The sequence below is a fragment of the Psittacula echo genome (genome assembly GCF_963264785.1).
Source record: "Psittacula echo genome assembly, chromosome: 6".
Taxonomy (NCBI): Eukaryota; Metazoa; Chordata; class Aves; order Psittaciformes; family Psittacidae; genus Psittacula; species Psittacula echo.
Window position 1 is genome coordinate 56,957,719 of NC_137743.1, and position 16,241 is coordinate 56,973,959.

Genomic DNA, 16,241 nt, shown 5'->3' on the forward strand with positions numbered 1-16,241 from the left:
TTATTTAATTACTGCTCTACCAGTAAATTGCCCTGTCCTCACTTTGATGAGTCACCAAGTTTCTTTAGGTCTCATTCATGTCTTAGAAGCAAGTGACAACAGATTTCCTGTTATGTGCCAAGAGGACACAAGCTACCAGGAGATAAAGATTACCTCAGACAACAGCAGAGGGCAAAGAAAGAACCACTCTGTTCTTAAGAATTTTAATGGTGGCCAAATGTACATCATTATGGTAAGCATGGATTAAAAAAGCCAGCATGCCTCCACAGGGACTCCCCGCTTGTATTGCATCACCAACATAACGACAAAAATTATGAGTAACTGCAGATTTCTGAGTCTTCCTACAGGCACTTTCCCTGTTTACACCATGTCCTGGGTTCAGCAGTAGCAGTCAGTTTTTCTCCTTCTTAGTAGCTGGTGCAGCGCTGTGTTTTTGACTTTTGGCCTGGGAAGAGCTGATAACACTGATGTTTAGACTGACCAAGGACTTTGTGAGTCTCATGCTCTGCCAGGGAGGAGGAGGGGCCGGGAGGAAGCAGGGACAGGACGCCTGACCCAAACTAGCCAAAGAGGTATTCCATACCACAGCACGTCATGCCCGGGGATGTAACTGGGAGCTACCCGGAAGGGCACGTCCTCTTTTTGGTCGGGCTCTTTTCCGGTGAGCGGTATCATATTTTCTTCCCTTGTTATTTCTCTTATCATTATTATTATTGGTGGCAGCAGTAGTGATTTGTGTTATACCTGAGTTACTGGACTGTTCTTATCTCAACCCGTGGGAGTTATATTCTTTCGATTCTCCTCCCCATCCCTCTGGGGAGTGGGGGGGGGGAAGTAGACTGCGTGGTTCTAATTTACAGCCGGGGCTTAAACCACGACAGTTCTTTTTTGGCGCCCAACGTGGGGCTCGAATCCACGACCCTGAGATTAAGAGTCTCATGCTCTACCGACTGAGCTAGCCGGGCTAGAACCCAGGACACACCAGCAGGCGGTTTTGTGGCACACTGCCTTCAAGGGTGCTTACGGAAGAGAAACAACAAGCTGTTTCTGAAGCAATGGAAACTATGTGCAGTAGGCTGTAAAGAGCTCACTGGTTCTTTTCCTTCTAGGCTTTAATTATTCCTTCATTAGTCAAAACTCTTTTTTAGTGAGCTAGTGGCAATCTTATTAACAAGACAGCCTTTTTGCACAAGATAGGCTTTGCCTATTTATCTTTGACAGTTTTCAGGCAACACCATAAAGAACAGGCATCTTTCCCACTACAGCTTCCCTGTGGCCTTGAAAGGCCAGGAGTGTTTGTGCAGACAGCTATGCTAAACAACGTTAAAATTTTAAACTGCACATGGAGAGCTGAAGGGGTGAGTTAATTTGCTACAGCACACTTGCTATCTCTTCCTTCCCCATCTCCACCTCACCAAGTATTAACTCTGCTAAGAGTCACCCTAAAGGAGTCAGATACGATTTTCATCTTTCATCCTTGGAAGGCACGAATGAAGCCAGTAAGAATCCTAATTCTCACCCCATCAGAAAAGAAGGGTTTACAAGCCCTCTGTTTCACAATGCTCTCTTTTCAGAAAAGCACTAGCTTTACGTATTTACAACCCAAATTTGATATGAATTAGGCCTGGCACAGCACTATTTTAGGAATTTCAGTAAATACTCCCAGGCTGTAGAAGATGATTACAAGAGAAAGCAGTCTGTGAAACCCCAGAATGAGCAAAAACACACAGGATCCCAAGAATCACAATAGGAAAATTAATTGTCACAAGGCACATCTGAAGTTTACAAAAAAGAACAATAAGATATGTGGAAATAAGTAATCACACAGAAGGCCTTGGGATCAGCACTTCAGTGTTTGAAGATTAAGCTCCAAATCTTTAAATTGCACATGTTGGTATTTCACATTATTTCAATTCTTCGAAACAAGTCTATTTACAATACTCCCTGTGATTTCCAAATAACAAGACATCTGAGGCTTATGCAATGCTTACGAAGATTTGCAAGTTTTCCAGAAGCAACTGGTTGTTATTCTTCCTACATTTCCAGGGCCTGATGTATATTCAACTATGGAAACATTTCTGTTCCTTACAAAAGAGCTCATTGATTCTCCAAGCACAAGGGAATAGACCAGCATGTTAATTGAAAATGCTTTTAAATTTGTTTTTATTATATTACCATTCTGTTTCTGTTCCTTGTTGCAAAGGATGAGTACCTCTTTCTAAAGACGGGAAACATTCACACTTAAAGCAGTGACCTAATTCAGTAAACACTTGGCCTCATGCCAGACTGTATCAATGGACATTCTTCATTTTAGCATGTTCTACTTTAGACATGTCCTTTTCCTTCAGGACCCTAGATGGTCATAGTTTAGCAGCTTATGAAATTCCAGCTGATTTTCATAGTTCCTTTATGGTTCATAATTTCACCCAGATGCCACAGATATTCACAGTCTTAAACCCCCCTCCACACACAAATACTTCTCTATTTGGCAAGTTACACAATGAAAACATAAGGTCAATATAATCCCTTCTTACTCTGAAGAGTATCACTGAAAACAGAATTGCTTATGAATGTCAGAGAAACACTGCACACAGAGTTCTTCTCACTCACTGAAACCAGCACAAAACAAGTTTACTGTCTTTGCTGTCACAGATAATCTTTGCATAAACCCTAGAGTGAGAAACCTCAAACCATACCCAAGTACACGGAAACATAATTTCTGCTGTGTGCAGTACACGGAGGCATAGCCTCAGAAAAGACACAGAGAAATGTGTTCAGGGCTTTTTTATACAGTTCTAGTCAAACAAGTGCCAAAGTCAGATTTTTCGGCTCTTGGGAAGGTTAATAGAAAAGGAAAAGCCAAGAGGACAAAAAAAATATCCAAGAGAAGAGTAAGGGGCCACATTTCTCATTTTCCACAGAAAGCTAATTTTTAGTCTAGCATCTCACCCACACTGCACTGTCTGTAAAGAACATGGTTTTTATCACAATTCTACCATCTAATTTACTTTCAGCTACAGCTCTGCCTCCAGGCACACACATACAACTCTGGACAGGAAAGAAGCTGAAACCCACTATAAATTTATGGAAAGAAAATATGTATTCAAGAAAGCCAGTAGGAAAGTTGAAACAATCATGAAGTATTTTAGCCCTTACCAGTTTAATAATAAATCCTGAAGAATCTGAAAGTTGCACTTATACACACATCACAACCACTGTCTGTGGTAAATCAATCACATCGTGCTCAAGCATCAGCTGATTTTTAACTTTTCAACAGTTTAGAGCATAGTACACTGTTCCAGTCATAACATGCAACTTCAGTGCCTAAGTAAAGAACTCCAGCTTTGCTACTCACAGTATCTGACACTACAGTGATTTTTTTCTTCCAGCTACCTCTTAGTTATTTCTATCAAAATTTCCTCATATCCTCCTCTGTACCTTTCCCAGCATTCCCATCATATGCACATTACCTTGGCATGCTCACATGGACAATACTGTATAGGACCAAACATGTAAGACTACACACTAACACCCCTCAATGGGACAGAGCAGTTTGTGCAAAAAAAGTTGTTTTTCCAGACACTGCAGATCTGAAAAACCCCAAACAAACAAAAAGCCCCAACAAAACAAAGTGAGACATCTGCCTTGGAAGATGAGGTGACAACCAGTCCCCAACAAATCTAATTCAACCCCAAAATCTGTGATTCTTCATTCTTATAAGCTTATCAGCTCTACTTGGTTGATAAATATGAAAAATGGTTGCATTTGGCTCACACAACAGACTCCAAGCAATATCAGATATGTAGTCATCTGTGTTTCTGCAGCCAGCTTCACCTGGCTGCTCATCAGCTAAGAGCCCAGTATAAAGCTGAGCTATCAATTTAGCATTGCTCCTATGCATTCTCTGCCTTCTTTGTTATTAAGTCCTGCTGGTAAACATTGCTAAAGCTTGAGTTCCATGGAAGGTGCAGGGGGACAATGATGACTGCACATTGAGCATCTTACCTGAATTTTAATTGAGGATGTGGAAAAGGAAAAAAAAAAACCAACCAAAACCAAACAACCCACACAAATCAAGCCAAAAAAAACCAACAACAAACAAAACCCACCATACAGTCAACACAAGAACTAAGAACTACCGCATGCATTATGAACAGCCTTCAATGAATTATTTGTGAATTATGCAAATTAAAGTGCATGAGCATATATGCAATAGGTAACTTTATGCATTTGTTTAGCTCCTAATGGGGGGGAGGAAATCAGGCCTTTGGCACAAGGATCATAGTAGTACTCATAGGATACCACAGACAAGTAGGTCAGGCATTGGAACCTGTAGGAAAAAGTTACTTCGGTGTTGGGACCGGTCTTGTTCAACATCTTTGTTGGTGACATGGACAGTGGGATTGAGTGCGCCCTCAGCAAGTTTGCCGATGACACCAAGCTGTGTGGTTTGGTTGATACGCCAGAGGGAAGGGATGCCATCCAGAGGGACCTCGACACGCTTGTGAGGTGGGCTGATGCCAACCTTATGAAGTTTAACCATGCCAAGTGCCTTAAGGTCCCAAGACCTTAAGATCATCTAGTTCCAACCCCCCTGCCATGGGCAGGGACACCCCACACTAAACCATGCCACCCAAGGCCTCATCCAACCTGGCCTTAAACACCGCCAAGGATGGAGCATTCACAACCTCCCTGGGCAACCCATTCCAGTGCCTCACCACCCTCTCAGTAAAGAATTTCTTCCTTAGATCCAATCTAAACTTCCCCTGTTTAAGTTTTAACCCATTACCCCTTGTCCTGTCACTACAGTCCCTGATGAAGAGTCCATCCCCAGCATCCTTGTAGGCCCCCTTCAGATACTGGAAGGCTGCTATGAGGTCTCCACACAGCCTTCTCTTCTCCAGGCTGAACAGCCCCAACTTTCTCAGCCTCTCTTCATATGGGAGGTGCTCCAGTTCCCTGATCATCCTCGTGGCCCTCCTCTGGACTTGTTCCAACAGTTCCATGTCCTTTTTATGTTGAGAACACCAGAACTGTACACAATACTCCAAGTGAGGTCTCACGAGAGCAGAGTAGAGGGGCAGGATCACCTCCTTTGACCTGTTGGTCACGCTCCTTTTGATGCAGCCCAGGATACAGTTGGCTTTCAGGGCTGCGAGCCCACACTGAAGCCGGCGCATGTTCATTTTTTCATCGACCAACACCCCCAAGTCCTTCTCTGCAGGGCTGCTCTGAATCTCTTCTCTGCCCAACCTGTAGCTGTGCCTGGGATTGCTCCGACCTAGGTCTTGGGACCTTAAGGCACTTGGCATGGTGAAACTTCATAAGGTTGGCATCAGCCCACCTCACAAGCATGTCGAGGTCCCTCTGGATGGCATCCCTTCCCTCCAGCGTATCAACCGAACCACACAGCTTGGTGTCATCGGCAAACTTGCTGAGGGCGCACTCAATCCCACTGTCCATGTCACCAACAAAGATGTTGAACAAGACAGGTCCCAACACCGATCCCTGAGGGACACCACTCGTTACTGGTCTCCAGCTGGACATCAAGCCATTGACCACAACTCTTTGCGTGCGACCATCCAGCCAGTTCTTCATCCATCGAGTGGTCCACCCATCAAATTGATGTATCTCCAGTTTAGAGACAAGGATGTCATGTGGGACAGTGTTGAACGCTTTGCACAAATCCAGGTAGATGACATCAACTGCTCTGCCCCTGTCCATCAGTTCCTTGGCCCCATCATAGAAGGCCAAATTGGTCAGGCAGGATTTCCCCTTAGTGAAGCCATGCTGGCTGTCACCAACCACCTCCTTGTTTCTCATGTGCCTTAGCGTGCCTTCCAGGAGAATCTCTTCAAGATTTTGCCAGGCACAGAGGTGAGACTGACTGGTCTGTAATTCCCCGGGTCATCCATTTTCTCCTTCTTAAAAATGGGGGTTATATTTCCCTTTTTCCAGTCATCGGGAAGTTCACCTGACTGCCATGATTTTTCAAATATGATGGACAGTGGCTTAGCAACCTCATTCGCCAGCTCCTTCAGGACCTGCAGACAGATTTCGTCAGGTCCCATGGACTTGTGTACGTTCAGGTTTTTAAGATGGTCTCAAACCAGATCCTCTCCTACAGTGGGCCTACGGTCTTCATTCTTACAGTCCCTGCATCCGCCTTCCAAGACTTGGGCGGTGCAGTCAGAGTCTTTGCCAGTGAAGACCGAGGCAAAGAAGTCATTAAGAACCTCAGCCTTCTCCAAATCCTGAGTAGCCAGTTCTCCCGATAGCTTCCAGAGGGGGCCTACGTTGTCCCTAGTCTGTCTTTTATTCGCTACGTACCTACAAAATCCCTTCCTGTTATCCTTAATGTCCCTAGCCAAGTTTAAATTCTAACCGGGCCTTAGCTTTCCTAACCTGGTCCCTAGCTTCCCAGACAACATCCCTGTATTCTTCCCAGGCCGCCTGTCCCTGCTTCCACCTTTCATAAGCCTCTTTTTTTTTTTGAATTTTCCTGAGCGGTGCCTTATCCATCCAAGGACGTCTCCTGGCCCTCCTGCTGCACTTCCTTCTAGTCGGGATTGGAACTTGAAAAAAAAATTGGAACTTGAAAACCAACCAGCTATACCTTAACTATGCTGGTCAGTATTATCCCATTTCAGATAAAGCCAGGAAATAAAAGTCAACTTACGGTCACTTTACTGTTCTTATGAAGATAGACATCTGCTTGGCAAGAAAAAGAAACTACTAGGTAAAACCTCCTAGATAAGGGTAGCTGAAGGAGTTTTGTTTGTTGGCTTGTTTGTTTTAAAATTATTACTGAATAGCTATCCTGAAAGACTCACTACCTTCAGCTGCCATAGGATGAATAACCTTTCTATCTTACACACCTTTTCCTATAATTTACACTATTTAGCTTGTAGGGTTTTGCACTGCTGTAGGCACTATTCCTCTTTCTAAACCTGGCAAAAGACCCTCAAACTCCAAACTTAGAGAAGCAAGTCTTCTTCCCCTTACTGAAAGGGCATTGAAAGAACACTACTATTATATGTCCACACTTATTTTGCCAACCCTATTGGTTACTAAAGTTCAACCTATAACTGGGAACAAAAGAACAAGTAGCTACCTTAGTACAACTATCAAGACGCACTTTCTCCTGGTATTCCTAACATCTTGTAAGCAATGATAGTTTTTTTACACAACTATTAGGCAAAGATATGACCTACTTTTACCATGTGCTTTGCAAAACACTTATTAACAAAATGATCTGTGAGGGACTGTATAAATTACATGGGCAACAGTAACACGGCAGTGAGGCTGGCTCCCAGTCCAGGGCACACCACCTGAGCAGCCTTACCCAATTGACAGCAGTATTCAGGTCTGTTCACTGAAAGCTGACCTCAGAACAGTGCATGTAACGCTGCACACTAACAGGCTAAAGGACAGCTACATTACTGCAGAGGATAGCTTAAGCAAGACTAAATCACAGTTCTTAACAGCAACTTTAGCTTATCTTCAAGGATGCATCATAGTCTCTACTACAGTACATCCAGCAAAATCTTTATACTCCTTTTGTATGACAGAGCAACAGCTGCAGCAAGAAGCAGTAAAACCCCCAACAAGTTACAATGCCCAGTAGTCTTCAAAAGGGTAATGCTGAGGGAGGTTGGGTTGTTTCATTTTGTTGGGGTTTTTTATTTCAAAGGAAAACAGCCTGTTTTAAAAGGACAGAAAAACCAGTTACACTTAAAGAGCACCACCTTACAGTGAATAAGGAAAGCTAAAATATTCTTTAGACACACAAAGCATCTAAACATCTTATGAGGCCCCAGCTAAATATTTCCCCCACACAAGATGAACACGCCTCAGCAAACGCAATAGAATATTAAAAGACAACTAGTGATCCTAGCTTGGGTGCACAGCATTTGCACAGCATACCTACATTTTTGCTGATGCCATTTTCTATTCATTAACAAATCAGACACTTAGCATGACTAAAATTTTCCATTGTGGAAATGTTCTTAGCCAGGGTGTTCCAACATTTGGCCAGCTAATTAGCTGTCTTTAAAACCCCACCAAAAACCACACACAAAAAAACCCCCAACAGTTAAAAACTTAATCCTGTGGAAGACTTAGAATATTTATTTTTTTTTAATTTTTATTTTTACCTCCTAATTTTTCTATGGTAAGAGCTATACTGTTTTCAAGGAGGTAAAAATCCAGGTTATGATGAAGTGGTAGCAGTTGAAGTGAAAATAGCAAGTAGTTAAATTCTCAAGTGTGTCCAACTTTCTTAAAAAGACTTTCAGACTTCTATGAATATATGCCTTTAAAGCAGAAACATACAAACACAACTGATTTAAAATTCATAAAAAGTTTAATTGGACAATTGTACACTGAATACTACCACAGCAGTGTTCTCATTAAAGTTGCAATTTACTGCCAAATTTTGTAGGGGGTATTCTGGACCAATATCTGCATAGAAATCTCTTCACTCCAAGTTTGAAGAGCAATAAAACTTCTGAAGTGACCACTGGAAGACATTTCTGTGCATTTTGTCCAACTGGTAAAATACCTAAAACTGGCTTAAAAAACAATATGATACAGAAGTCCTGAGAAAAATGCTGCCTTGGAAATCAACCACTCAAGTTTTTCTTAAACTGAATCAGTTAGCTTAAGTTCACATGTGGTACTCAAGACTGGGCTCACTTTCCTAGTCCTCAGTCCATGAATCTAAGATGGAAGGAGGAACATAACCTACAAATATTTTTAGAATGGCTAAAAATCAGAGCAGCAGTTTAGGTTCTGCTTTCAGCACAACAGATCAGCCATGAATGTGTCACTAGAAGTGAAAGCTGTATGCCAAGCAACTGAGAAACATCTGGTGTGTTTCAGAAGCACAGCTAGATGCACTTAAGTAATCTGTAATTTTTTAATTTGACATTATAACTAAGCATTAACTTACTCTTAAAGGACTAGCAGTATCAGGCTTCACTGAAAGCACAGAAGCTAGCAGCTTGTCAGAACTATCAATCTTGGTTTGTTTGGGTTTTTTTTAAAGTTGCCTTGCATTGAAAAAGACACAGTATGAAAAATAGAAACGTCAAACACTCAACACTTCACATTATTGTGCTCCATCTCTGTTTTGTTTTTCAAGTCCCAGAAGTCAGTCTTTAGACCACTTGGATCATCTTTCCTCTTCTGTTCAGGAAGAGACAATTGTAATTCAGAGGGGAGAAAAGCCAGGAGCTTCTACAAACCTCTTGAGTTTTCCAGGTTTCTCATGCCATTCCTCTGTTCTACTCATATTTCACAAATTTTTTTTTTTTTTTTTTTTTTTTTGTAGTTTTGCTTCCCAGCAGGAACATACAGGTTATTACCACAGGTAATCGTCACAATTATTCAAAGTGCCACATCTAACACATAGGTCTACCAGCAGCTATTTGAACATTGGTAAGTTTTGTTGCCTTCTCTTGGCCCCTCAGACCAACTTAAATCGTTATTATACTTCCACCTCTCCATCTATCCAGGTAAACCTCTAATAGAAGCTCTGAGAACCTCTGATAGAAACCCTAAACAACTAAAGAGCAACTCTGAAAGGTTAAATGCAAAATTCAAAGTCACTGGATTACGTCTAAAATCTGGAAAAAAAACAACCCAAACCAAACAATAGCAGAATGTAATACAGCATTTTAGAAGTTAGAATGCAGTCCTGTTCCAAACACTGGGAGCACTGGGGCAGCTTGCCCTGCACAGACATCTCACTGGAGCACTGCTTCCAAACCGCCCTGGGAAGAGGCAGGCACAAAAGTCATATCAGCCCCTGTCCAGCCAGTACCAACCACAACCAATACTCATTCTCCTACTTTGCAAACTGTACATCTTTTCTTTAGAAGGCTTCTACCTGTAGCAGAAGCTCCCAGATTACATGAAAGACAGGCTAAAATATTATCGCTCAGCAGTCTTAATTTCCATTCTACCAGAGAGCTATGAGACATGCAAGCCATTTGCTGCCTCCAGGGCTGAGTAGTATCAAGAGTGCTGACAAGCATCTTCTTTTTGACACCGCTGCTTGGAGAAACCTTTAAGAGACAGCAGAAGTGCTACCACATGTCATCTGAAAGCTATCTCCCAAAACACTCTTCCAGGACAGATATTATTTCATAGAAACTGATGACCTTGCCCTCCATTTATTACCAGAGAGCCTCAACTGTGCTCAAGACTAGCATTTTGTATTTTCTGAGTGTGCTTCAAAACACAAGCTCGTTTACATCATTTCCTCTGCTTTAATGCATTTTAACTGCAGCAGTGCTCCCAGTGAGCTTCAGTTGCTTTCTGTGCGCCACTGCTCAACACCTGCCCTTGCAACAGAAACACAAGCTAAAGCCAGAAGAATCATTTAAGTATTATTTCTACTGTGTCTACAGAGAAGACAGGCATATGCAAACACCAGACATGCACAACAACTAGAGTAGCAGAAAATCTGCCTGGTTAGCTACCTTGCTACAATTAACTGTCACATGTTAAATGTCATTGAAAATACCCACAACATCTACAAACAAAATTAATTACAGCATCTCTGTAGAGCAGCACCTCAGCTCTAAACTCTCAAAGCTTTCTACAACTACACACCTGCAAGCCAGAAACTGTCCTTCCATGTCTTTCTCTAGTAACTGGCATCTGAAAAATTATTAGGGCCTTTTTCCCTACAAGATTATCTGGGACTAGTCTCCTTGATTGCCAAACCCAAATACGTTAATACAAAACTAGCCTAGCTTTGTATGCAACTTTCTGGAGAACTCAAGTGTTACTTTAGGTCTGCACATTTTTAATTTAGTCACCTATAGCGTACATACACTCAAACTCCCACAGGTAAATGTTCTTATCCCTCTGTCTACTGAAGTTATGCATTAATTAACAGTTTAGGTCATTTCTGGCCATAGTAGGGAAGCTGACTGGAACACTCACTTTTGACACCAGCAGGACATGTACACTGCCTGCCTGGCACTGATCCAGGCTTTCCAGACAGCCACTATGACACCTGTACTAGAAAACCCAGTACCATGGAGGAGAAGGATCCTCTTCACCAGTGGAACAGCAGCCTTTAGTATAGGTGAGGAAGAAAGGGCAAGAAAAACAGTGAGACAGACCTGCCCTTTATCACCCACCCACTCCACCAGTGAAAGACTTGTTTAATATGAAGGAGGAAGAAGGTGTAAGAAAAACAAAGGCACACCCGCCTTTTCTTTCACCCACCAGCACAGCTGCCAACAATCTTCAAAGGCACCTACTAGACACACTCATCCCCTCCCCTGCAGGCCAGGCAGTCAGATGGGGTCTAGATCAAGAACTTCCCAGAACCACGATAAGGGAGAAAGGAAGTCATCAGACCCGAGAGCATGGTGCTGGAAGGCACCTGAACTGCAGGCAGACACTAACCAGTAACAGGGCCAATCACTATCGTTATTTTTCATTACAGTTGGAGATTATTAAGAATGACAGGAAATGGTTAGATTAAAAAAAGTACATGCAAGATTTCCTCACATCATAGCTTCCTCATCTCAAGTCATATCTCGATACTGTTGGTCGATGAAAAAATGAACATGCGCCGGCTTCAGTGTGGGCTCGCAGCCCTGAAAGCGAACAGTATCCTGGGCTACATCAAAAGGAAAGTGACCAGCAGGTCAAAGGAGGTGATCCTGCCCCTCTACTCTGCTCTCGTGAGACCTCACTTGGAGTATTGTGTACAGTTCTGGTGTTCTCAACATAAAAAGGACATGGAACTGTTGGAACAAGTCCAGAGGAGGGCCACGAGGATGATCAGGGAACTGGAGCACCTCCCATATGAAGAGAGGCTGAGAAAGTTGGGGCTGTTCAGCCTGGAGAAGAGAAGGCTGTGTGGAGACCTCATAGCAGCCTTCCAGTATCTGAAGGGGGCCTACAAGGATGCTGGGGATGGACTCTTCATCAGGGACTGTACTGACAGGACAAGGGGTAATGGGTTAAAACTTAAACAGGGGAAGTTTAGATTGGATCTAAGGAAGAAATTCTTTACTGAGAGGGTGGTGAGGCACTGGAATGGGTTGCCCAGGGAGGTTGTGAATGCTCCATCCTTGGCGGTGTTTAAGGCCAGGCTGGATGAGGCCTTGGGTGGCATGGTTTAGTGTGGGGTGTCCCTGCCCATGGCAGGGGGGTTGGAACTAGATGATCTTAAGGTCCTTTCCAACCCTAACTATTCTATGATTCTACTCTGAACTTTGCTTTGAAACACTGACACACCATTGATGCTCTTTCCAATGCTCACATTCACGCTCACAGTACCTGCAATGGCTTGCCAGCTTTATCAACTCACTAATAAGTTTCAGAGCATTTGGTGGTCTGTGAATGGGAACAGCCTCTAAAAACAGGTAGGGTAAAGCAGAGATCATTCCAAAATATACTTCCCACTATGTGCCACTCTGAAATAATTGTGGAGCAAGTGTCTACTACTAGCCTTACTACAAACAAGAAGAACCAGTATGGGCAACCTAGTGCCAGCATATAAAATGTACAAGCTTCCCATAGGTGTTTTAGTGTGCCATATTTTCATGCGCAGCAAAATCTTCCAGGATTCAGGAAGCAGCTCATTTTCCTTTCCCCTTCAACATCTGATCTTTAGTGACTACACACAGCTTCAATGATTATCTAGTTTTTAAGCAGTTTCTCAGCTAGCCGTGGCCACCAGAATCATCAATTTAGATTAGACACACATCAAAGTGTAAGATACGCAAGAACCATTAAGCTGTCTAACCCACCTGTCTACATTTTCAGGGATACACAAGATAAACACAGCCTTAAACAGTCTTAGGTGAAAGCAGCAAGTAGATGCACCTAAAAAAGGCCTCAAGACTATCCTGTCTCACTCCTTTCGCACCAGAAGACACTGATGACAAGGAGGGCTGTAACTTGCAGAACTGTTCCTGCCTTTAGAAATGTTTATTGCTTTTCAAAAGAGCTTCATAAAAAAGAAATTAAGAGTATTACAGTAATTGTGCAGTTTTAGATTTTTCCAATGAACAACAATATTAATGGATTTTCTGGGCTTTTCTAATCATCATTCAGACTGGAACTGTTCTGGTGTTCTGAAACTGAAGCTGTGGCTGTAACTCAAAAGTAAAACTGTATTCCCATTCCCTTAAAAAAACAAAACATTTTATTTCTTCATGTATGTCTTGAGAATTATGATCACATTTTCCCATTTCCAGCACTAAGCTTGCAAGAACATAATTAATTGCATTGATAAAGCACAGTATCTTTTTTTTTTTTTTTCCCTTTTTTACAAAAGCTATTATGCTTCTGAAACACTTTCTTTTCATGGTGCCCTTTGAGAACTCTAAGATTTATTTACTTAAGAAAGTCTTGTGTTTGAAATCCCTATTTGCTTTTTTATTTTTCCAGAAGCAAGATTATTGTAGTCTCTTCCCATACTTTTATTTTGGAGAGCTGGTCTTCTAGAGGGACAGATGCACTAACAAAAAACCAAGCACATTATAAGTTCCAGTGCTTATTCAAAGCCAAAGTTTTATCCCAAGTTCCTGCTTCAACATTATTTAAGGAGAAAATACTGCAAGTCATGAAGCTTGCTTCACGATGACAGGCTGTTTCAGAGTTATGAAAAACATTGTGCAATTTGTTTTCTGCAGTAAAAAACCTGGCCTCATGTTTCTCATACCCTCCCTCCCCGAGTTTAGTTTTATCTCTTTTAAAAGCAGAGGTCATTCTGGTGATCCTTTTAACAAAGAGGTCCACAAAACACTTCTTGCAGGCACAAAAGTACTGTGCAGCAGAGGTAGAAACTGTTTTTCCAGATATGTTTGTGGGTTTTATTGGCAACAGACTGCAGCTGCTTACATTTAACTATGCCCTCAAACAATGCTTCTCATCATCTGAGTCATCTCTGACTTGGGAAGACCTATATCCCAGGACTGGAACTTAACTGCAAAGAACTCAAATTCAAGAATAATTTGGTACAACTTCTACTATGATGCAGCAGCCTTAATGACAGGTTTAAGGTTTTCTGTTTGGGCTTTTTTTTTTTGGTGGTTTTTTTTTTCCTTCCCCCTGTAAGCCTGAGAAGGACACTGAAATAGAGTCATGGGATCAAGAAAGGAAAAAAACTATTCACGATCAGGTAATCTTAATCATACTGAGGTTTTCATGGGTTTACACCAGGAACAGACAAGCGAAACAATGTGTTTGTGCTGTACAGTCCTGCACTTCAAAAATCATTGTTCTTCCTTTCATTCTCAGCATACTGATGGTTTAGAATAGCAGCACTGTAGCAATCAGTAAAGGTCTCTTGATACTTACAATAAGGACTTACTGGCAAAGAGTTGTCCATAAAAGCCTCAGGGTATAACTGAAGTTCATAGCTAACACCCAGTCAGAAAAACACATCTATGTCCACTGACAGCTACTGGGAATACTTCCAAGCCACTGTCTTTGACAGTGTTTGGGGACTCACTATCTAGCTAATAAACAAAGAGAAGCCAGAAGTTTCCTTCAAACACCGTGAAGCAGGATAGGAACAGTCTGTTAGACTGTGAAGCAGTCTGTTAGAACAAACTCACTCTTTTTTGCACCTCTTCGAGTTACCCATCAGAGCAACAGAACATACTTGGTCCTTCTCCATCAAACTCAGTAGAAGAGATCAGTGTCTCAATTTCCACCTGATAAAGAGGCTTGAAGAGGAAAAAAAAAAAAACAAACAAACAAAAAAACCCCAAGCCACAAACACACACAACTACAAACCCACAGAATAGAGTAAATGTTAATTAAACAGATCTGGATTATACTTCATTAGAAACATGTAGATTCAAGTTTAACTTTTTGTACATTCAGTTTTAAAAGCTGTCTAGCAAATGGCAACCTCCCTGTTTCTGCTTTAGTGTTTCTCCTACAAATGAGTTTGCTTCAGGATTAATAGATCGATAACAATGATAGAATTTTATTTTTCATGTTCAATATCAATACATTCCAATTTCACAGTTTTTAAGAGCACAGAATTTACAGAGCAAGAAGCTGGCTGACAAAAAGGTGGAGATGTAAACCATAGTTAAGTCTAAATATCCCGCTGAAAACAGTTGAGTGCCCTCTTATCATCACTTCCACTATTTCTGGGAGGAAGGTGAGAGGATTTGGGGTTTCTAGCGGCCCGAGCGAGCTCAGACGCAACCCCCAGTCAGCCAGCCCGTGCACTTAACTGGGAGATGACCGCCCCAGATCTGCGCTACCAACGCCTGGTCATAGCAAGATACGGGAGATCAGCACTGATGCCTTCTGCACAGATGAATCTCACCGCATTTCCTACGCTGTCCCCAAATGCGCCCATCTCCAAAAAAATCACTCTCCAGCACATTTAAGGCTAGTCAAAGCAATGGAAACGCACCCGTGAAGAGAGATTAATTTTATTGTCGAGACAGCGCTAAAATAAAAACCGAATCAAGACTGTAAGGCCCCCGCCACGAGGGCGATTAGGAGCCGTCTGGAGCTCATCTGTCTACACCCCGGCACCGCTGCCACCCCAGAGTAAAGCGGAGCGGGCACCAGGGGCCGGTCGGAGCGCAGCCCCCTCCTCTCCCGTTCCCTCCCCGCCGCCGCGGGCCACTAGCTCGGGCTGGCCCCAGCCCCGTGGCACGCTCCGCGCCGCCCGGCGTAGCCCGAACCACTCCCGGCCAGGAGACGGGGACGGAATCGTCGCGATGCCGCTACCCGCCGGCCGGACTACTGGAGCTGGTTAGCACCTTCCCCTGACATCAGGGAGACGGCCGCAGGCCAGCCTCCTCGGCGGGAGAGCAGGTGAAGGGACGAGTACCCGGGTGGGGAGCGCAGAGGACCACGGAAAGGAGTAGGAGAGCAGAGGAGCAAGAGATGACCGTACTCACCGCGCGAGCCCCACCACGGAACCGCGTCCCCACTTCCTGTGCGCTAGGAAATGAGCAGGCGGGGCGTCTCCGCCGCGGCCCTTAAAGGGGACGGCACCGGCCGCCCCTCACCGTCTCCTGGGTGGGACCGAGCGTCGGTAGCGACCGCGATGAGGAGCAGCCCACTTCTTCCCCACACTCCCCCTACATGGCGGCGGCCCCCGGGGGGGCCGAGCGGGGCCCGCAGCCTCATGTCCGCCCAACGCCTCCGGGGTGCCCTGCTCCGCACGCTGGCTAACACACATCCCGGCTAGCACACGCAAGGCTAACACAGGCTGAGGGCTCTGGTGT

General features: G+C 43.5%; 1 protein-coding gene across 2 annotated transcripts in view; it reads right to left on the bottom strand.

Annotated features, from left to right (window-relative positions):
• Window positions 1-15,944, bottom strand: part of CSGALNACT2 (chondroitin sulfate N-acetylgalactosaminyltransferase 2) — a 34,824-nt gene extending 18,880 nt beyond the window's left edge. Inside the window, exon 1 of one of the 2 annotated variants that reach the window (XM_080621802.1) lies at window positions 15,912-15,944. The gene's annotated coding sequence lies outside the window, so the exon portion shown is untranslated. Of the gene's footprint in view, window positions 1-14,597; window positions 15,335-15,911 lie in introns of those variants that run through there. The other variant, XM_080621801.1, reaches the window with a different exon arrangement.
• Window positions 15,945-16,241: the final 297 nt, after the last annotated feature.